This window comes from Balaenoptera physalus (assembly GCF_965194825.1).
Source record: "Balaenoptera physalus genome assembly, chromosome: 14".
NCBI lineage: Eukaryota > Metazoa > Chordata > Mammalia > Artiodactyla > Balaenopteridae > Balaenoptera > Balaenoptera physalus.
The window spans coordinates 32,910,410-32,932,602 of record NC_138893.1 but is presented as its reverse complement, the minus strand read 5'-3'; the positions used below and the strand labels follow the sequence as shown (position 1 = coordinate 32,932,602).

Sequence of the window (22,193 nt, the reverse complement as noted above, 5' to 3'; positions counted from 1 at the left end):
TTCAAAATAATGAGTTATTTCTTAGTATTCTCCAAAGGTGACGAGTGATTTTTTTCCAGTATCATTTGGAACTCCGGATTCAAACATATTTGATGTGTTTCCATCCATTTTAGTTGTGTTTATTGATGTTAAAATATTTGCCCTGTGGAAGCTTTTGCAAGTTGGCTCCTGAGTCATTTTGACATGTCCCTTCTAGTCTTTGATAGCTTCCTTGCATTCACTTATGACAAGTTGCCCCACGCTCACCTTGTTTATTTCTTCCCAAACATGGAATCTGCCATTTTGCCAAGAAGCCTTGGCAAGTAGAACCTTTTAGCAGAACCACAATCTGGGTGCTAGGTGTACTCATTGGTATTGGTTTAAGCATTGGTCCCAGGCACTTTGACTGGACAGAGCTTGAAAAAAATCTATCTATCTGAGTTCATACTCCTAATTCAAAATCAGAACTAATAAGATTTTACTTAAATTTCTTGATCTTACAACTGTATCTATCTATACTCATGCCAAGATCCCATTTCTTAATGACTCCAACATAATTATTTATTTGCTTTATCCCATACCATACTTAAAACAGTATCAGAATAATAATATAAGCACTAGGACCAACAATGTGATTACTGAAAACAATTTAAGACTTCCTTTTGCAGTCCTTTGGCCCTTAAGAGTATATACTCACCAGGGACATACAGTTAAATTACCACATTTAAAAGCCACTTGGAGGAGTTCCTCTCTCCTTGCTTATGCCACCAGTTCAATACACAGTTAGGTTTATTTGTTTCCTTTTATTTTCAACTCTTAGAGATTGCTTTTTAAATTTTGTTTTATAATTATAACATTTTCATGTTTCCAAAGTCAAATCTACAAAACAGAATAGATTTAACAAGGCTGGCTTTCATTTCTGTAACCATCACACTAGTTCCTCCCTTCTTCCAAAGTAGCCATTTTTTTCAATGTATGGTTTATTCTTTCATTGTTCTCTTAATATAAGCAAGTAGCATAAATGGTAAATGACAGCATACTATTCTTTTTTTCCACCCTTCTTTGTTCACTGAACATACCCTGGAAACCACAGCTATACCCAGGGATGATCTTCATTCCCTTTTATAGCTGTGCATTACTCAGTTATGTGGGTGTCCCATGATTTACTCAATTTGTTTCCTATTGATGGACATTTGGGTTGTTTCCAGTCTTATAAATAGTGCTACAGTGAGTAACCCTGTGCATTTGTCTTTTCATATTTTGGCCGGGGTATTATGGAGATTCCTAGAAGTACAATTGCAGGGTCACAGGGTAAATGCATGTGCAATTTTGCTAGGTAGTGGCGAAGTCTCCTGCACAGGGCTTGAACCATTTCACATTCCAACCCGCACCATGTAAGAGTCCCTGTTTCCCCACCACTTTGCCAATAGACCATGTAATCAACCTTTCGGATTTTGGCATCTAGTAGATGAGAAATGGTATCTTAGTGTAGTCTTTATTTTACAATGATTTATTATGAATGAACTTGAGCATCTTTTCATACTTTTAAGAGAGATTTGCATTTCTTTTTCTGTCAATTGTCCGCTTATATTTCCAGACCATTTTTCTGTAGAATTGTTTGAGATTTTCTCCTCTATTTTTTAGAAGCTTTTTTGTGTGTGTACCTTAGGGTTACCGACCATTTGTGTTTTGTGTGTGTTTTTTTTTTTAATTAATTAATTAATTTATTTATTTTTGGCTGTGTTGGGTCTTCGATTCTGTGCGAGGGCTTTCTCTAGTTGTGGCAAGCGGGGGCCTCTCTTCATCGCAGCGCGCGGGCCTCTCACTATCACGGCCCCAGACGCGCAGGCTCAGTAGTTGTGGCTCACGGGCCCAGCTGCTCCGTGGCATGTGGGATCTTCCCAGACCAGGGCTCGAACCCGTGTCCTCTGCATTGTCAGGCAGATTCTCAACCACTGCACCACCAGGGAAGCCCTGACCATTTATTTTTGATATAAGTTGCAAATATTTTCCCTGGTTTGTCTTTTGTCTTTTTATCTAACTCATGGCAATTATTTTTGTTTGTTTTTTTCTATTCTTTGATTTTTTTTTTCCCATACAACATTTTAAAAAATTTCAATACAACCAAGTTTATCAATTTTTTTCTCTTACTGTAATTGGATTTGAGTCATAGTTCAGACAGTTTCACACTCTCCAAGGTTAGGGAATAATTTGCCAATATTAAAAAAAAATAATTTTATAGTTTCAGCTTTTACATTTCAATCTCTTACCTACTTGGAGTTTAACCTCCTATATGGTATGAGGCATGGATCCAATTTTGTGTTTTGCCAATGGCTATCTGCTTATCCCAACACCACTTGTAGAAAAGTCCATTCTTCCACCAATTCGATATACTCCCTTTTTCATATACTGAGTTTCTATATGCAAGTGGATCTTTCTGGGTTCTCTACTCTGCTCCATTAGTCTGCCTATTCATATGTCAATACCAAGCTGTTTGGGCCATAGAGCTTTCCTACTATGTGTTTTTTTTTTTTTTTTTTTAACATCTTTATTGAAGTATAATTGCCTTACAATGGTGTGTTAGCTTCTGCTTTATAACAAAGTGAATCAGTTATACATATACAATATGTTCCCATTTCTCTTCCCTCTTGCATCTCCCTCCCTCCCACCCTCCCCATCCCATCCCTCTAGGTGGTCACAAAGCACCGAGCTGATCTCCCTGTGCTATGCGGCTGCTTCCCACTAGCTATCTGTTTTACATTTGGTAGCGTATATATGTCCATGCCACTCTCTATGTTTTGATGTCTGGGGGAGGCCCACCCCCCTCATTGCTCTTCTTTGTCAGGGTTCTCTTGGCTGATGCTATCTATCTGTTTTTCCTAATTAACTTATCTAGCTTCCAGTTGGAACTTTTGGCTATCAGTCAATTTTCTAAAAACTAATTGACAGCTGTTTGACTTGACTGACACCATGAGCTGGCTGTTCTGTCACAGAGTCTGGAACAGAGCAGATACTTAATAAATGTTAATAGAAGTGAAATGCCTTGAGGTACTCTGCTGGAGGTTATCAGACAACCTCAGTACCTCAACAGCAAATCTAGGTGGGAGAATCGATGATGATTTGAATCCCAGTTATTTCACGATAACTGAAAAGAAGATTGAGTTAATTACACTTAAATTTAAACAGGGGAAAAAAGGAAGGGAGGAAGGAAGGGAGGGAGGGAGGGAGGGAGGGGGGAAGGGAGGAGGGAGGGAAGAAAGTGGGGAAAAGTACTGGTCGCATTAGTGTGCCTTAAATGAAAGGAATTGAATGGACCTTTGGAGGGCATGGGAGGAAGCCTTTTCACTGGGTGCCCTTCTCTATGTTCTGAATTTGTATTACATGTACGTTTACAAAATTAATTACTCAGCAAATTTCATATCATTCGTTAATCACATTTACTGTGCATTTCAGTTAGTTCAAGTCCGGACTTTTTTTCACATATACTCAATGCATATATAAGACAATTGTGGCATTTGGCACCTCATGGGAGAGAACCCCGGGCTTCTATCTAGGATATTCTGTGGGTGGCTTTGCTTGGGCCTCAAATCTTGGCTTTTGCACTATTTCGTATTTTTGAAGAACATATTGTCCTAGGAAAGCAAGGAAAAGAACAGCTCCTTTCTTTAATAAATGATTCAAATGTTGGAAATGGGGAAAAGAAAATATGGCATGAAGGAACATATTTTCCAGGTTGCTACTTTTCTACTGGAAAAGGCTGTGTTAACCAACCCAGTCTTGTTGAATATAACCTGTCCCCGTTCTTCTGGGCTGAGTTTGAGCAATCCATCTATGTCAGAGGAAGCCATGAAAATCCCGGCTCACGCAAAAGGCCAAATGGAAAGGAAAAGGCTTAGGAGGTCACTCTGTCCAGAGTGTGTCCTCCCTCCTGACGAACAGGATGATCTGGAGAGCGGCAGATGGGCCAAAGTCCCCTCGATGATCTGAGGATGCTAAGACCTTGCTTTACCAGTAAACACTCAGATTCAGCAAAATGCTTTTAGTGGATTTGACTCCTGACTCGGTTTATTATCTGCATAAACTTGGGCCTGTCTGAGACTCGATCTGGATGATAGCATAAAAGGAGTGAGTAACACGAGGCATGTAAATGCTTAGGCTGGTAGCCAGCATTAACTGTAATTAATGTAAAAACTTCCAGAACTCTGCCAAAAGCATTCTTATGATACAAAACAAGAGAAAACGGGGCCCCTCTTTCTTCCCCTTTAAGCATTATCTGGTGTTATTTCAAGCTCTGAACAAGTAAGTAAAATGCCCTTCCAGTTTTCCTCTGTGGTCACAATTGATAGTAGTTTCAACTGAGAAGACATGTTTACCTGAGGATGTGCAAAAAGCCCAAATGGAAATGACAATGAGGCAGCACATTATTCCATGTATTTATTCCAAAGGAACGGAGTTTTTTCCTCCCTGCAGATGGCTGGTGCCCTGGTACCTGCCACAGGGAGCCACACCAGAAGCCCAGCTGACACTGGCCTGCAGAGATGATAAGGAGGCTCTTCCAGAAGAAAGTACAGCCGCAGATGCCTGAGAACCACACCCACCCGCCCAAGCCTGGCGTCCTCTACGCTGCACTGGGCTGAGTATTTGCAGTGCAAAAACCATTTCTCAATTACTCATAATTGAGTTGCAAAGAGATTATTATTCTTTGCTGAAACCTGACTTCTCATCCTGGTTTTCTCATTGCGAGGGGAGCAAATTACATTAAAAATCTGTTGGAAAATTTTGGTTGGAACAAGGCACAAAAACGTTGCTTGTAGTTGCAGATGCCTCAGTTGTCATCCTTAACAAAATCAGGGCTCCCTTTGTTAAAAACAAACCCGACCCAGGCATGTTCCCCCTTTCTTTGGAATGTATCCATTGTGCTAAATTAGATTTTTTGAAAACCCTCACCAACAGCCGCAAGGTTGTACGTGGCCATTGCTGACTCTACAGCAGAAGAATTAAGGGCTAAATTTGTTCTGCTGAGTGCCCAGGTCTCTGATGATCCAAAGGGCATTGGGATTCATTTTGGAAAATCCTAGAGATTACACGCAGGCATTCCTCTAAGGGTAGTTAAAGAATGTGGGAGATACCCAGGCACGTGGCTTAACACCCTGTAAAAAAAAATCATGTCTCAAAGGGTGCCCTAGTGACCTGAAATAGGTAAAATGCCTCCCAAGGAAGCCCTTTTCTGTAACACCTTTTGCTTTAAGTCATGTGCTTCTTCCCATCTTCAAAATTGCACAAGGAACACCACCTGAGGGTCTGCCGTGGCTTGACATCTCGGTAACACTGTTAAAACAGTAACAGGAAGTATCCCAGAAATAATGGAGGTATTTCTTCCACCTAATTGTTGTTGACTCTCTTGCTTCCTGGCTCCATCATGATTCCAAAGGAGACAAGGAACTTAATGTTTAACACGGGGAGAGCCTTGAGTTTCAGACGTTTACAAGTCAGGCTGCTCTAACCTTCCTGAATGGTGCCTGATGATGCTTTAGTTTGCTGTTATTATTTTCATTTGTTTTCTTTTCTTTTCCTCCCACAGCTTAGGAGGGGCATGTTTGCACCCCAAAACGTATCTGAAAGGCAGCAACCGGATGATGTTCTCATTGCTTCAGGGACAGCTGTCCTGTGCTGATTGGGGCAGAAACTGTCAGAAGAAAACGTTGCCACATAGGTGAATTTTTAAAATAATCCTGTACATTACAACATTCCATTAAAAATATGCAGTATAAAGGCCCATCCAAAAGATCTGCTGTACTTACTGCTCTGTCGATTTGACCAAATAAACATATGAGGGTAATGAGCAAGGGCACAAGGACATACACCCAAATAAATGTATCTCACGTGCACACACAAAGCAGAGATAGGCTGGCGAGACGGGAGCTACGGAGGGCCTTGTGCTGACCAATTGCTGCGGAATACAAAATACGGCTAGAGGCAACTTCTGGAAAGTCCAGTTGATACTTCATGAGCATGCCAGAGGGAAAAAAAAATTGCCTTTGGCAACACAGGATAAAGCATATATTTTTAGGGCTTCCCTGGTGGCGCAGTGGTTGAGAGTCTGCCTGCCAATGCAGGGGACACGGGTTCGAGCCCTGGTCTGGGAGGATCCCACGTGCCGCGGAGCAACTAAGCCCGTGAGCCACAGCTACTGAGCCTGTGCGTCTGGAGCCTGTGCTCTGCAACAAGAGAGACCACGATAGTGAGAGGCCCGCGCACCGTGATGAAGAGTGGCCCCCGCTCGCCGCAACTGGAGAAAGCCCTAGAACAGAAACGAAGACCCAACACAGCCAAAAATAAATAAATAAATAAATTTAAAAAAACATCTATTTTTAGAACAGGGTCTTAAAACTTCCAGAACACTGAGGACCTTTTAAAGGAATCTGGTACATATCAGTGAAAACAACTTTGAAAACCAAAGAAAACTCCGAGGCCAATGAAAAGAAAAGCACAGAAGGGTCGAGTAATTGATGGCTATACACCTGTGTAGAGCAAGGAGGAGGCTGGGGGTATTTATCTCACTCTTCCCTTTTCAAGGCACATTTTTATTTCCTTTGCAGTCTCCAGCATCCTCCTAATGACCTCTGACAGTAGCAATAGCTAGTGTTTCTATGATGCTCTGTAAATTGCACTTGTAGACTTACTTTAACCTCACAATGACCCTTGGGAGGTACAAATTGTTGTCCCCATTTTACACATACGGAAACTGAGACTCAAATCACATATGTAAGACCGGTACATAGGAACGAGTTTCATTTCGAGAGCACATTCATAAGCCCAATGTTTTCGTTAAGTCCAACAGAGTTAGCCTAGGTACCCAACTAACACAATCAGCTATATAGTACTGTACTGTAATAGGTTTGTAATACTTCTCACACAAATAATACATAAAAAACAAACAAACACAAAGAATAAAGAAAACATTTTTAATCTTACAGGACAGTTCCTTGAAAAGTACAGTAGTACCAGCCACATCACCACTGCTTTTACGCTCTCTTCTGGATATCCTGGGCTTGAAATAAAGATACTGTACTACTGTACTCTCTACAGCACTGTAAAGTACACAAAAGCACAACCACTAGTAGAGGATGCACACACGTGACAGTGTATGCCAGACATGTCAACTAACCTACATGATTGGACATGTGAACACACATCCGCATCCTTGAAAGTTCGCAGCTTGAAGGTTCGTATGTAGGGGACGTAGTGCACAGGTTTTCTAACATCACTACCAGTAAGTGACAGAGCAGAACCTCCACCGCTGTGTAGTAACTCTTGATGACAAGCTCTCCCTACCAGGCCATGCTGGCTCACTTGGCCTAAAGTTCTGCCGAAAAAGACACCAAATGCATGGAAAACCTTCACACAAGTAAAACCAGATATTCACACACATTGTCCACAATGATATCCAACACTGAGATGCTGGGAAATATTCCTAGAGACACGGTGGTTGTTCACGCTTCACTCAGCTGTTCAGAGACAAAAGCCTAATTAGGCCCATCTGTATACAAAGTGAGTCTCTGCTACTAGAATATAAAGTACTTGACTCTCTTTTGTCCACATTTGTATTTTTCTGACAATTTTAGTTTCAAGTTTTGAAATGTATTCATTCATGCATCACCAGGGGAAGGCTGAATTGAGGATGATCTAGCTCATGATAGATGCGTTTGTACCAGGTCTCATCTTCGCTGGAGATTTACAAATCTGGTTTGCAGTCTCAGGTCTTGGAACACCATCTCATTTCCTGTCTTTATGTGAACAGGTCTGCCTTAAGCCAAGGACTATTTTGCTCTATTTAAAAGGGGAAAAATAATCTCGAGTAGGGCAAAAAACAAGGGCAGCACATATGATTTGAATTACAGTCAGATAATCACCATTCATGACCGGTCCAAGCTGGAAGTAAAGCTTGAATTTCTCCTCAGAGACATTTCCCAGCTTAACTTTTAACAAGGGCTACGATTGAGAATGGCCTTTAAGTGTAAAGAAGTTCAACTTATTTAAGGCCTTTAACTGACTTCTCCGGCCCCCTACAAAATTAGCCTTTTTGGAAGATCATTTATGAATTTCATTGGAAGTGGTAAAAATAGCCCTCCCACTCCCCTCCCCGCCTCAGAAAATGTTCTAAAGAAACTTTTTTTCCAAATAAATTTTCCAAGCGACATCACTGTGCCTGTTCCTCGGCCCCTTTCTCTCTGTTTGAAGAGCTTAAACATATAATCTAAACATTTGTCCTCAGAAGGTTTTCTTTGCCATTGAATTCCAAGATGACCAGAGGTCCATCTTAACCTGCGAACCTTCAGAAATCATTTTGGCCACAAAAGGATATGAAGTAAGGTATACATTCTGTGGCTCAAAACCCCAATGATGTCAATGATTCCTCTGGCTAGAGTTTCACCTTTCAGAGACAAGAAGGAATGAAAACCAAAGATCCATCTCTAATAGATACCTTCAAGTGAGGTATACTTGTTCTGAAACAGTGCTTGGATTTGTGGGCACAGCATTTAGGGCCATGGCCCCCAACCCTGGCTGAACAGAATCACTTGGGAAACTTAAAAAAAAAAGTCCTAATGCCTGAGCTTCATCCTGACCAGTCATATCAGAATCTCTAGGGATTCCACTGTTTTAGGGGATAGATTCTTGGCTCTGGAGTCAAGAAAGTCTGGTTCAAATCTCATTTTTCCCACTTACTGGTTTTTAGACAAGTTACTTAAACTTTATGAGCTTAGATGTCTGTATATATATGTGTATATGTGTGTGTGTGTGTGTGTTTTAAAGCTAAAGATCCTACGTTATAAGGTATTGAAAAATGGGATAAAATATTATTTGTAAACACAGCGCCTGGCTTACAAGCAATCCATAAATGTGTACTAGCTTAATGTTTTAAAATATCTAACAATGTTTTTCTCCAGAATTTCCTTCTCTCATTCCTAATTTGTCTTTTCCTTCAAAAGCTTAGATAATTTGAGGACAGAAGATGATTAATCTCAAAAGATTAAGGAGGATACTTCATGAGTAAAAGTATAATACCCCCAAGAACAGAAAAGGACTTCCTGGAGGCCAGAAGAGTCAGATTAGAGGGTAAAAACCAGAGGGGCTCAGGATAAAGACCCTAACTCCCTCCTACTCCATCTCTCCAACTCCAGTCCTAGGAAGGAATCAATCCCCAGTTTGTGGGATCCAAGACCAGGAGACACCTATGACCCAGTCCCAGGGAAGGAAAGACATGGCAGCGTGGAATCTCTAGGTAGATGGGGACTTAGTCTCACAAATTTTCTATTCCTCAAATGCTTTTGCAGCCATGAAATGGTTCCTGTGAGGTATGAAAGCAACAAAGAGAGCTACAGGACCTGAGGTGGTCTTACAGATGGGAATATCGGTAAAGGAGCAGAGGTCTACACCAGCCAGTGACCAAGAGCCAGCCCAAGTGAGGAAGGAATCAGCAGGTACCTATGTGGAGAGATGGATCCGGGACTGGACATGCTCACCTATACCCCTCTGACACTTCATCAGCCCCCTCCCACCTCGTAGGCAAAACCCAGAATGAGAAAAATGAAGAAGTCGTATCTCTTGCATCAGATTTTTGTGACATGAGCTTCATACCTGCTGTTGACATTAGTTACTGTCTTTTTTTTTTTTTCCCAATCAATTTTTGGGGTATAGTGCCCACACTATATAATAGGCTCCAGGGGAGGAGACTTTCATAATCTTCATGTAAGAGCCAGGGAAAACAAAACTGGCAAGATGATTTTTTACCATCACATGAGGGCCCACATCTGAATTGAAATGACTCAGATTAGTAGAATTTGGGCCTTATTGTGGTCTCCGGTAGAACTAAAATCCAAGACACCATTCTACAATGGTATCTACAACAAGCCAACCCAACAAGATAAAAAAATGGATATCTGGTCAACCAAACAGGTAGTGTTGATGACAAACACCAACTAGGCCTTCTGATTATTTTCCCTCAATGGATGATTTGGCCAAAGCAAGTAGCTCTACTCCAAAATCTGAGGCTCTCTGATTGGCCCTGCTTCCAGACTATAAGGCATATCTTACCATAATGTATAAAATAAAGTTGCATACTAAAGTTAACAACTTCTGAAATACAGCTATAACAATTATGTGATTATATGTTATCCTGGATTAACATGTGGCCCATAATCCTTTGATATTACAAAACTCAGCTGTGCCATGAGATCTAAAAAGCTTCATTTCATAGAAAGAGTTATTTGATAATGTTACATACCAGTTCGTTGTTCAAAACATTTATTGGGATTTAACACTACGCAGTAGATAAACAAGTGTTCCCCAGCTGTTAAATCTCACTTCATATATTTTAAACAATCCACTGTGTTGACGATTTCTGAAATGTGAAGACGTCATATCCAATGCACATTTTAAAATGTTACTTCTGAAGCTACATCTGCTTCGCATCTCTTGTTCAAAGTGTTCCCTTTTCTCCAGGGTTACTTAATGATCATATTAGAATGGGTAAAAGTCAAGGACTGCATCCATTTTCTGAAATGTAGGCCTTGCTATTGCACCCTTACATAAGGAAAAAAAAGAGAAAGAGAAAGAGAGAGAGAGAGAGAGAGAGAGAGACATCTGAAAGTCTGGAAAACGTGTCAACCGGGCAACGAAACTGTGAGGATTAACAAAGTCAAATTTATAAAGTGCAAGAAGGTTCTCACGTGAAAGAAGGAGGCATGGAGGAATTTTTTCAGCTATATTATTACTCTAACGGGACTGGGCCATCCACTGAACTTTGTGCAATTTTTCAAGCTGTTCTGAAATGACTAATAATGGCATGTAGTGTATAATACACTGAAATGTGTTGAAACTTTGGGTAATGTTCCCAGTTTGATATTTAAAACACTTGGTCAGCTAGAAAACGTTACAGAGCCATTTCCCTGCTCTGTGCATTGTGCTTTCACAAGCTCCATCTCATTTCACTCCATGAGTTTGGAAATCTAGTCTCCCTCCCTACATTTCAGACAGGCCCATGTCTCGCCAGCATATTTTACAAGCAAGAAAATTAAAGCAAACCATCAATATGAACATAGTTCTGTGGAAACAAAGGGAATGGTGTTGTATTTGACATCCTTATGGTCTCCTAGAATTCGTTCTGTGTTTTGGTTAGCTGAATCTACTCGGCGCCCCAGGAGTCTGGCAACATGATTACTATCATGAAAAAAAAAAAAGATTAAAAAAAAATTCAGCTTGTGTTTGTGGCCCTTTCTGAGAAAAAGGAATGGATTATGTAAGCAGATGTTTGAGATAGTTATTGTTCTTTTGCAATTATATAGCACATGTCCCCCCACAAGAAACCTAGGCCTTCCTCGGAGCAGCAGAATCAAGGTAATGTCAGCATATCAGAAAAGAAAAAGGCCACCTGGCAAGTAGCCAGCTAATTTGACCAATGTAAATAATGTGCTGGCATAAGCTTGTGTTCTAAAAATAGCCCAGAATAACTGCAGACTGTGGTCAACCTCCCAAATATTATGGAACGCAAGCAAAATTTCTGGAGCCTAAGTTTTAAATACGGCAGCTTAAGGAAAGATTTGAGACCCTTCAAGCAATAGTTCAATTTTCATTTGAGTAACTGACATGAAACAGTTGCTCTAAATCAATGAGTAACATTGGCTAAGAGGCAAAATATTTTTAATTGAAGAACAGTAAGAGATAGTAGCTAGGGAGAACTTACTTGTCTGGGGAAGAGGTTCAATAAGCAGTGACTGGAAGAATGAATTAATTTTTTCAATGTAAGTTCTTCAGAATCAGTTAATGAATCCAGGGCAAAACCGACCTCTGTATATTTTCACTTACAACTTCATTATGTAGGCTGGTGACCACCTCATCCATCCAATTTGATTCTTCGTGCTTTCTGGTGGGTCCCCTAAAATCCAATGTATCATTCAAGAGCTGTGCTGTGCTATCAATAAGGATGACTTTAGTGGCATAGGTGCTGAAGAAATTTTCAAAAAGAAATGCCTGCATCTTTAGAATGAGTGAGTCCTTGCCAAAGGTTCCAATTTTGAAGAAGTCAAAACTCTTTGGTATAGATGGTTCTTAGAGTTACATCTTGCTGATTTACCAGTGAATAAAACTGTCAGGTAATGGTCATCTCTTTGTAAGGGGAAACTCTTCCTCTTCTTTTTCTTGAAGCTTGGCACTCTTGTTAGCAAAGTACAGTCTATACACACAGCTCACTTTCCTGCCAATCAAATTACATGTCTGACTTAAGCCATGTTTCCCAAGTCAGGTGAACTGGCTAAGAGGGCTGGGTATTACACAGAGTATAAGATTGGGTTGGAGTGTATTCCATTGTATATATTTTTGAAAATGGGTATACGTGCTTAAGAAGAGAAAACAGGTGATAAAAAAATTTTGGAAAGACCAAAGCAATACTCCATAGAAAATGGTTTTACTAAACATTTTAAGCAACCCCTTTTCAAGTTAAATCTTATGCAGAACCCCAATATTTAATACATATCAAAGTGGAATCTTCCAATTGAATTTGGGAGGGAACAGTGGCAACATCCATCTTTCAAATCATTGTCCCAAACACTTTATTTTGTCAAAGATTTGTTTCCCTGGTAAATAGGATAGCCTCTGAACTTGCTTTATAATTGACCCAGTGATATCTAATTAGCCTTGGTAAAAATCAATGTTCTAAAATGTTCTAACTCATAAAGTGCTGTAGCATTTAAATGCTTGCACAGCACTTTTAACTTCGCCTCAGAGAAACAGTATTAGGAAGACTCACAATGATATTTCCCTTAAATAAAAAAATCTCACAGTCAATCATCTCTAGGCAGGGAAAAAAAAAAAAAAAGAATCAATTAAAACCTAAGATAGAACCATCCTCCTGGAATTCTAGCTTCTGACTCTGCATATGAATTGGACCATTCACTAAATATGAAATTTTTATAGCAAAGACAAGCTTTTCATTTGCTCCTAGCTGAAGCTGCAAATCCCCAGTGCCAAATATTTTGCTGGTGTCAATTAAGGCAGGCTTCTCAGATTTCTACAGGGAAATCTCAATAATCTACAATATCTTCAGAAATAACATTTAGGTTTTTTGTTAGGGAAACAAACAAAGCCCTGACAAAATTGCTGCTTGGGGGAAACATGCATGTGACAATGAAGAGATGCTCCCCGCTCAAGATCAAGAGATGCAATGGAAATTATGGATCTGAAGACAGCGCTAATGACCTGAACGACCCACAATCATTCATGATTAACTAAGGAGTAAGTGCAGACACATCCTCTGGCAGCTAAGAGAATGAGCCAGTGCTTCGTGGGACGTTCTTCGGCTTTTATTTTTGAAAGGCTTTCCTTAGAATGTTAGATGTGATTCCCTCTCCCGATAATGCAATACCACAAATACCTTCAGTAAGTTGAAGAGAGAAAGTGTTCTGAATCACTCAGGGTCCCATTCAGCACAACTGTGCAAGTGTCAACGAGCGCCCATGGAGAGGTGGCCAGGAATCAGGATGGGCCTGCTTTATGGCAGCACAGTTCCTGGTTTTGTCTAAGATCTATCTCCTAGAGGGGGCTAGGCTTGGCAGATGTCCTTCCTGTTGCAGCCAAGGGCGGAGATGTTGGTTGGTATCTTAGCAGGGTTTCACTTTCGGCTGCTTTCAAAATGGCACAAAGCAAAAAAAAAATGAACTGCAGCAAATCTGACCACAAAATTCCATGCAGATCAGTGCAAACAGAGAATTTTTTTCCCCCTTCAGCAACAAAGTTTCTTCTATAGACTAGAGCAGGGGTCCCCAACCAGACCACACAGAAGGAGGTGAACGGCAGGCGAGTGAGCGAAGCTTCATCGGTATCTACAGTCGCTCCCCATCACTCGCAATACCACCTGATTTCCGCCTGCTGTCAGATCAGCAGCAGCATTAGGTTCTCATAGAAGCAGGAACCCTGCTGTGAACTGCGCATGCAAGGGATTTAGGTTGCGCGCTCCTTACGAGAATCTAACGCCTGATGATCTGAGGTGGAGCTGAGGCGGTGACGCTAGCTCTGGGGAGTGGCTGCAGATACAGATTATCATTAGCAGAGAGGTTTGACTGCACGGAGACCATAATAAATCAACTGCTTGCAGACACATCAAAACCCTATCAGGGAGTGGCAAGTGACAAGCTGCATCTTACGGAGTAGACTAGACATAAACAACACACTTCAGGTGTCACTGTCTCCCCTCACCCCCAGGTGGGACCATCTAGTTGCAGGAAAACAAGCTCAGGGCTCCCACTGATTCTGCATTATGGTGGATTGTATAATTATTTCATTATATATTACAATGTAATAATAATAGAAATAAAGTGCACAATAAATGTAATGTGCTTGAATCATCCCGAGACAATCCCCCGCCCCCCGCCCCCATCCGTGGAAAATTTGTCTTCCACGAAACCGGTCCCTGGTGCCAAAAAGTTTGGGGACCGCTGGACCAGAGGGGCTTTTTTCAAGGTATTGGGAAGAAAGCTAAAGGTAGCCACTGAGTTAGGAAGAGCAACGTGCCAGGTGGAGGTGGAACACCTTGGGCCTTGTTATAAGCGTCACAGATGACCAAGTCAGCTCTGCCTTATCCCCTGCATGAGCTGTGGGCTGGGCGGGTTCAAAAGGCCTGTTCATATCTTCTCACCTGGTCCAGGGTGACAAGGGAAGCATCAAGAGAGTTGGAAGGTATGTTGTCCTGGTGAGGAGCCCAGTTCAACCCATCAACCCATCAGCCACAGGCAGAAAGCCTAGGAACGAGCCTAGTAGACATGAAATCCTCTGGGCCTGCTGCTCTACTTGGCGTGCATTCCCAAGGAAGAGTGTAGCAATCGCTTTGGCTAGGGCATTTGCAAAATAAAGGAGACAGGTATCTGCTCGGACTGGCCATAGATCTAGGATAACTTTTGTCGCATGACATCGTCATTGTGTACATATGTGTCTCCTTCAATAGACTATCCAGTCCTTAGAGAAGAGCAGCCATCCCACACCCAGCACAGTTCTCGGCACATGGTAGGGATCCAATTAATGTTTATCTTAAACGTCATGATTTCTGTTTAGACTAAGGAACTATGGACAACATAACCTCTGAAAATTCCTTTCTGGTCACGAAATTCAAGAATGGAAGGTTGGGAAAAAAGGATTGCTCTTATTTTTGCAACATGGCTCTGTTAAGACAAGGCTACATCGGTAACAATCGGCCTAACTGAACTCAATCACAGCATTAGGTCACCTGGGTTTTACGTGGGCTGCGTGGCCAAGTCAAGGTGTGAGTGTAACAGTTTGTACTCCATTGTGTTTGGGTGGTGGCCTTTGAGACTACAATGGGCATTTTTATGGGTAGCTCCTCTCATTTTCCATGGGCATCCATCCTTTAGGGTGACAGTGGGTTCTTCACAATAGAGTCCTTCAAACCAGAGCCCGGACATCAGAAAAACAGACAAAATCCTTGGTTTCCAGGAATCTCTGAAGGACCATGCCTGAAAAGTTCTTCCAGACCCCTGGGGCATCGGGACCTCATTCCTTTGCTAAAGATTACTCCAGAGTGTAGGACTTGGCCAGGCGGGTCTGGGCGGTGCTCCTGTTCTGGGCAACTCATCGGCAACGGTTTCCCGCTTGGTTGGCTCCGGGCTGCACAAAGACCATTTTTGTCTTTGTCAGTTATTTGCCTCCCTCGTGGCCCTGCTTTTCCTTAGTTTGTTCTTGGCTCGTGAGCACCAGAACCCTCATATCCATCACATCTCGGTGGCCTGTCCAAAGTGGGTTGGGTTGTTTTGTTTGGGTTTTTTTTTTTTTGGCTTATTGAGAAAGACAAGGCTTACCCTTGTGCTCTCCACCATCACCAAAGGCCGACACTGTTCCACAGAAAAGAAAAGGCCGAGCCATCGAGAGGGGCCCATGTGGCAGGTGAGGACAGGACTAAGCTCAGGTACCATCCCTGCCCCAAACTGGTAAACAGGGGGGTGAGCGCGGCTGCCTGGCCTGGGCCCCGGTCATGGCGTCCTGAAGGAAGCCCACAGGCTCCTTCCTTGGGACGCTGGGAGCAGCCTGGGGCTGAGCCCAAGTAGCACATGAGGCCAGAGGAGTGATGGTGGTCGACAGAATGCAAGGCCAGCTGGGGAGGAAACAAGGTCCCATCCAGCCTTCTGTGGGCAAGTAGAAAGGAGGTGACTGTGAGATTTTGCTCAGGGATGTTCGTGAAAATGATTACAAGCTTGAGCTATGCCTAGTTTTTTTTTCCAATCCAGGGCACTGAAAGGGAAGTGCCAGGGAGTAGCCCGCACCTAAGGAGGGTCTGTGCTCAACCCACTGATGGAGGCACCAGAAGGATCCGGGACTCATGGGCCAGCCATCAGTGTGTTCCCACTGCAGCAGGTTGGTCTTAGGGCTTTTAATAAAAGTAGCAATAAAATAAACTTCTATTCAAAATGCATTGGATCGATTTCAAGCCTTGTCCCCAGGGTCCCTTCCACATCCCCAGGGTCAATACATTAGAGTGATCCAGCTGGATTCATTTAAATATATCAACAGTGGCTTCCTGGAGCCTGTTCCTTGGGTCAAAAGTGATTTTCAAGACATTTGGGGCAGGTTGTCATTGGAATACCATTTTACAGGCCCAAATTACTAGCTACTAGAGTCTATGGAAAAGCGTTCTCCTTTAAATAAACTTTCTTTCTTCCTCTAAGACCTCAGGGAAAAATAACAATTCAAAAGATTTTTTTTTCCAAGTTCTTTCTACATTGACGGTTTTTATTACCAAAAACCATTTGCTGTGTGCGAAGCACTGTGAAAGATCCTGGGTGCCTTATCTAGATACTATCTGGCAGGCTGGTTGCTGCAGGATAAAAAGACTATTTTCCATTTAACTTCAAGAGTTTGCTGAGCCTATGTTACAGGCGATAAGGGCTGGGTACAATGGAACTCCCCACAGTCCGGGAAGTAAAGATAAAGGCAATGTCTCAGCTGCTTGCCCAGATTCTTCCATGAAACATCAAAATCCCAGTCATCTGACATAGAAAGTTAAAGACCCTTTTACATATTCCACATCTACTATTTTGTTTGAATTTTTCATCATTTGATGTATTCCAAGCTTATTTCCACCACAGGTCCCTCACCTAGAATCCCTCCCTTTTCTCTGCTCACCTAAGCTCCCTCCCTCCTCCCAGGCTCCCTCAATGCTCTTAAAATGAAGAGACCTAGTTGGAGTCCCAGCCCTGGCCTTGACCAGCATGTATGTGCCTTTGGGTGAATTGCATTTACCCTCTGAGGCTCATCTGTAAAATGGGCCGTCAGCTTTGACCTTGCGGGAAATTATGAGCCCAGGGTTGACAAGGCAAGGCACAGTGCTCCAAAGACTCTATCATGACAGGAATCGGGCTGCATAAATCTCCTCCTGCAGGGCTTCCCTGGTGGCGCAGTGGTTGAGAATCTGCCTGCCAATGCAGGGGACACGGGTTCGAGCCCTGGTCTGGGAAGATCCCACATGCCGCGGAGCAGCTGGGCCCATGAGCCACAATTACTGAGCCTGCGCATCTGGAGCCTACACTCCGCAACAAGAGAGGCCGCGATAGTGAGAGGCCCGCGCACCGCGATGAAGAGTGGCCCCCGCTTGCCACAACTAGGGAAAGCCCTCGCACAGAAACGAAGACCCAACACAGCCATAAATAAATAAATAAATAATAAATTAAAAAGAAAAATTCATTAAAAACAAAAAAATCTTCTCCTGCAAACCCAGAGCACAAACGTCTGGACCACTCACTTGACAATTAGCCACCACGTCTTGTGTTTCGTTCCTTTTGCGGGGAAGACATTTGGTATTTAGTTTCTCTGTGTTATGAGGTCTCATGAGTAAGGAAAAGTTATCAGAACACAAACACATGAACAAACTGACAAATGGACTATTTATAAAATTAGAAAAATATATCATTGCATTACCATGCATAGAGAATGCTAAAATTATGATTAAATTAGAACAGCTCAGACTAGAGCCATCATCACTGATAGGTAAGGAAACGGTAGAATAGGACCAGTTAACAAATGATGAAAAAAATCATCTGGAGTGATGACACAATGGGAGATATAAATAGCCAAGGATGAAGAAGATTCCTGGAGGAAAGAGAAATGGCCTCTTATATTTTTGCCAGAATAAGCTTCTTTGTGATCTAGTGCTATGAAAGTCATCCATGGAGAGCAAGACAGTTTTGTCAGAAAAAATTATGCCTCAGATGCCCCAAGATTTGATTCATTCTTTGTTCATACTAAGAAGTCAGCACAGTGCTGCACAATAACCTAGATTCTGCTTACTCTAAGTAAACCTACTTTCATGGTTCTTAAATTCTTTATTTTCCATTATGTAATATGACAATTTTGGTCTTGGTTTTAAGCGGTTTTACTTTTTCTAGAACCAACTATCCTCAGATAAGAAGGATCTGTACACATCTGCCTCAACTGCATGGAGTGCCCATCTAGACAGGAGCCCTGATACAGCTGTTACTGAAGTCCACCAAAAAAGAGGGAATAATCCACTGTGATTCGATTACAGAAAACCCCATGGTTGTACCTGGTCAACTAATAATCATTTCTGATAATCTTTAGAAACTACAATATTACCATTGGAAAGTAAAATTAAAAAAATTTTTTTCAAATCGTTCACTCATCGCAAAATAAATTATTGCAATCAGAAAGGAATCACGGTCAGAAACAGCATCACGGGCTGGGGCTTTCTATGGAAGGAGCACCTCATGAACTTGGGGGCTTCCCTGGAAAGTCTCCCTTTGAGACTTAGGGTGTCCCACAGTGTGACTTGGCATCCCTGCTTCTGGAACCCAGCCCTCGGGACACACGGGGTAATGAGAAGCTAACGTCAGCAGCTCCAAAGATGTACAGAACATGTCAGACAGGAGAAGACGAATCCCATGTGTAAGGTGCAATACACTGCGAGGCTAGACCTGGACCGAGAGCGCGAAAAGTGTCGGGAAGGACAGCTGGGAAGAGAACGAAGGTGATTTTCAGCCTTGGAGCTTTTCAGGATGGTGTCAAACTTCTCCTCGAGTTCATCATTTTGAGGTGCTATGAGTCCACTGCACATAACGAATAACGCCTCCCTATCAGGCCTGTCACCGGGCCTCCCGCTCCCTCCATCACGGCCAGGAGCGAGCGCCCATTTACTCATCCATCTTCCCCGACCTGCGACATAGGGACCGAGATGCCGCCAAGGGAGATGCCGCCAAGGGAGGGTGAGGGGCAGAGTTGCGGGGCCCACGCGGCTGTGGGTTGGAGCAGGAATTAATCTCAACGTTGTTAACCTTCCAAGGGGCAGCACCGATCAGCCACCGGGGGGGCGTGTCCCAACACTCCACAGCCCTGCCCCCGTCTTTGCTGACTGACGGCCACGGATGCGGAGGGTGGGCAACAATCAGAGGGGGCCTTTGGAAACAGTCAAGCCTGGCTGCCGGGTTTGGAACAGCCATTCTTTTCCACTTGCTCATCGCCACTCCCCCCACCATTGTCTTTCAAGTGAAAACCATATCCATTTTCAAGATCCCTTCACAAATGATGATTTAAGAGTAAAGGACTCAGAAGAATAGAGTGATGGATATGCTTTAATTAAAAAAACGAGTCACTGTCTCTTGAAGGTTTTGTCTTTTTCTACCGGCTGCCGTGGTGTTTACTTTAAATTCATATAAATTTAAGCTCCAACTTAAGATTATAAACCTCTGAAAGAAAAAGAAATGGGAAGCCAAATATTTCTTTTTCTTGGATACAGAATCCTTTGGAATCAATTCTTATATAGTCAGTGCTAGAAGGGAGGCGAGAGATGATTGAATTCAATCCATTTCCATGAGGAGTCTGATGTCTAGAGACAGGCATCACCTGCCCAAATTTATCTACAAAGCTGGCTTCCAGACAAGGAAATACACACTTGTTCATTCAATTCTTATTGAATGGGCTGCCAAAAATATGTCCTGTGAAAGTGAAGAGGGCAATATCTGTGCCCTTGATGTGTCTGCAACCCAGCCCATGAGGGTGACACCTGTAGTCAGGCCAGGTGGGGGGGGTGTGACCACGTTCTCGGGATACCTGAGCGTGATGCCTCGTGGAGGGGAAGCAGGGACGCTCAGGGGGAGTGATGCAGAAACACACTCCAGGTTGGGAGAGAGGCTGTACAAAGCCCAAGCAGTGAGCCGAGCGTGTGGTATAGCTTTGAGGAGCTGAGGGTGAGGATGGCAGGGTGTGAACACAGAGGGGGAGACAGAGCGGCCAGCCATGAGGCTGGAAGGGGGAGCAGGGGCCGTGGAAGGGCCACAGGGCTGGCTAACAAAGGCGGCTGTGCCCAGGGAGCAGTTTAAGGAGAGAGGGGCCAGATGGATGGCTGTTGTAGAAGGCAACTCTGGAAGCTCATGGAGGAAGGAGTAGATGGGGACCAGGAAACCACTTTGGAGGCCATCCCAGCAATCCAGGCCAGGAATGAGGACCTGAAACAAGATGGCTTCAGTAGGAGGCCGTGAGAGAAGAGAGAGCAGATAGAGAGAGGATTAGCACAGCTATTGATAATCAGGTTATGGATGTGGAGTTCAGAGAAGGGAAGTGTCAAGGAACTAGCCCAGGTTTCTAGCTTGGGCTGTTGGGAACTGGCAGTTAGTTCACTGAGAAAGGAATTGATGAGAAGGTTAAGGTTCAAAAGGAGAAATGAGTTCTGCTTGGGCCAGAGGTTGGTAACCTATGAGATTTGAAGTGGCAGCGGGACATCCAGATGGAGATATCAAGAAGCAATTGATTAAAGGGACCTGAAACTCAGGAGAGGGAGAGAGAGAGAGATGCCCTGGATATTGGGAGTCACTCAAATATGGACAACATATGGGATGGGGGGAAAGAAGGCAGGAAAAGACTATGAAATGGAAGAGAATATCAAGGATGGAAGACCAACATTTAAGGAAATAGGCAGGAAAAGACTATGAAATGGAGGAGAATATCAAGGATGGAAGACCAACATTTAAGGAAAGAAGACAGACAAAAGGGAGGTGAGAGAATGGTGGAAATGGAGGGTAAAGGGACCAAAGATTTTGGTAAGATAAAAGAACACGAATTGTGAGAACAGGAGTGTAAAATCTAGATGGTCAGTGGTGTGGTCAGAAGATAGGATAAATGAGTTTAAGACAGCAAGGTACCAAGGGATGGTGAGAGGGACTTTAGCCCTATACTCTCCATCTCCATGCCCCTCCCCAAATCAACAATCAATAGAGATGAAAATTAGTACTTTTTTAAAAGTATACAAACTATACTTCTGGTGAAACAAAATTTATATGTGCATTTGCTACATGCATGTTGTCTTAAGATAAATCCCTCAGTTACACCTTCCAACGAGACAGCTGCCCCTGAGGCTCCGCCACATGTAAAATGTGGGGCTTCTCCCGAGCTGAGAGCTTCCATGGGAGCTGAGGATGAGGTCGTGGTGCAACGTCAGAAGGGGTCTTGATGATCCAGCCTCTCCCTCGAGAAGGTAAAAATCACAATGTCTGTCCCATTTTGCCATGTCCTTCAAGAGCCTGGCATAGTGGACACGACAGTATATTTTGTGAATGAATTATGGCTAATATATTCACACACATAATAATCCCAAAGCTCAAGGAGAGATGACAAGTAAAGCTTGTAAGCCTCCGACTCCAGGTGGTGAGATGTCCTTTCCAGGTGGGCCAGGAACACCCTGAGTTCTGAGGTGTCTCTTTGCCTCTGTCTCCTCTTCCTCAGCTTTCCTCCAAAGCTCAGTTCCTCCCAGTCTGACTTTCCCACCGGGCCCCAGTGAGTGAAATCCCAAATGAGCAGTCCCAAACTCCATCCTCCGTCTCATTCGAGTTCATCTTTCTGCATTCGGCACTGCTGGCCACAAGTGACTTTCAAAACTCCCTTCACTCTGTTTCAAGGACATCACTCTCCCCTAATCCTTACATTGCCTCCAACTATCGATTCTGATCCCCAGCCTGGAGTCCACGGGCCCTGCCCTTGCTCTTCTCATATAAACCTCTCATCTGCCTGACAGGTGCCCCTCACCTGTGTTTGAAGCTGCCAGCTCTCTACAGAAGCTCCTTCAGCTTAAGAAAATCCCCCAGGCTCTAGTCCCACCCTTTTCCTTTTGAGCCTTCTTATCTCTGGTCTTTGTCCCATTAGCCTTGGGT

General features: G+C 43.1%; 1 long non-coding RNA gene across 1 annotated transcript; it reads right to left on the bottom strand.

Moving 5' to 3' along the window:
• Window positions 1–834: 834 nt before the first annotated feature.
• On the bottom strand, window positions 835–20,939 carry LOC309642832. The gene is made up of 3 exons (XR_014253401.1): window positions 14,262–20,939; window positions 2,768–14,166; window positions 835–2,491 (listed from the first exon to the last, which is right to left on the bottom strand). It is a non-coding gene; the product is annotated as an uncharacterized lncRNA (long non-coding RNA).
• Between the last annotated feature and the right edge of the window lie 1,254 nt (window positions 20,940–22,193).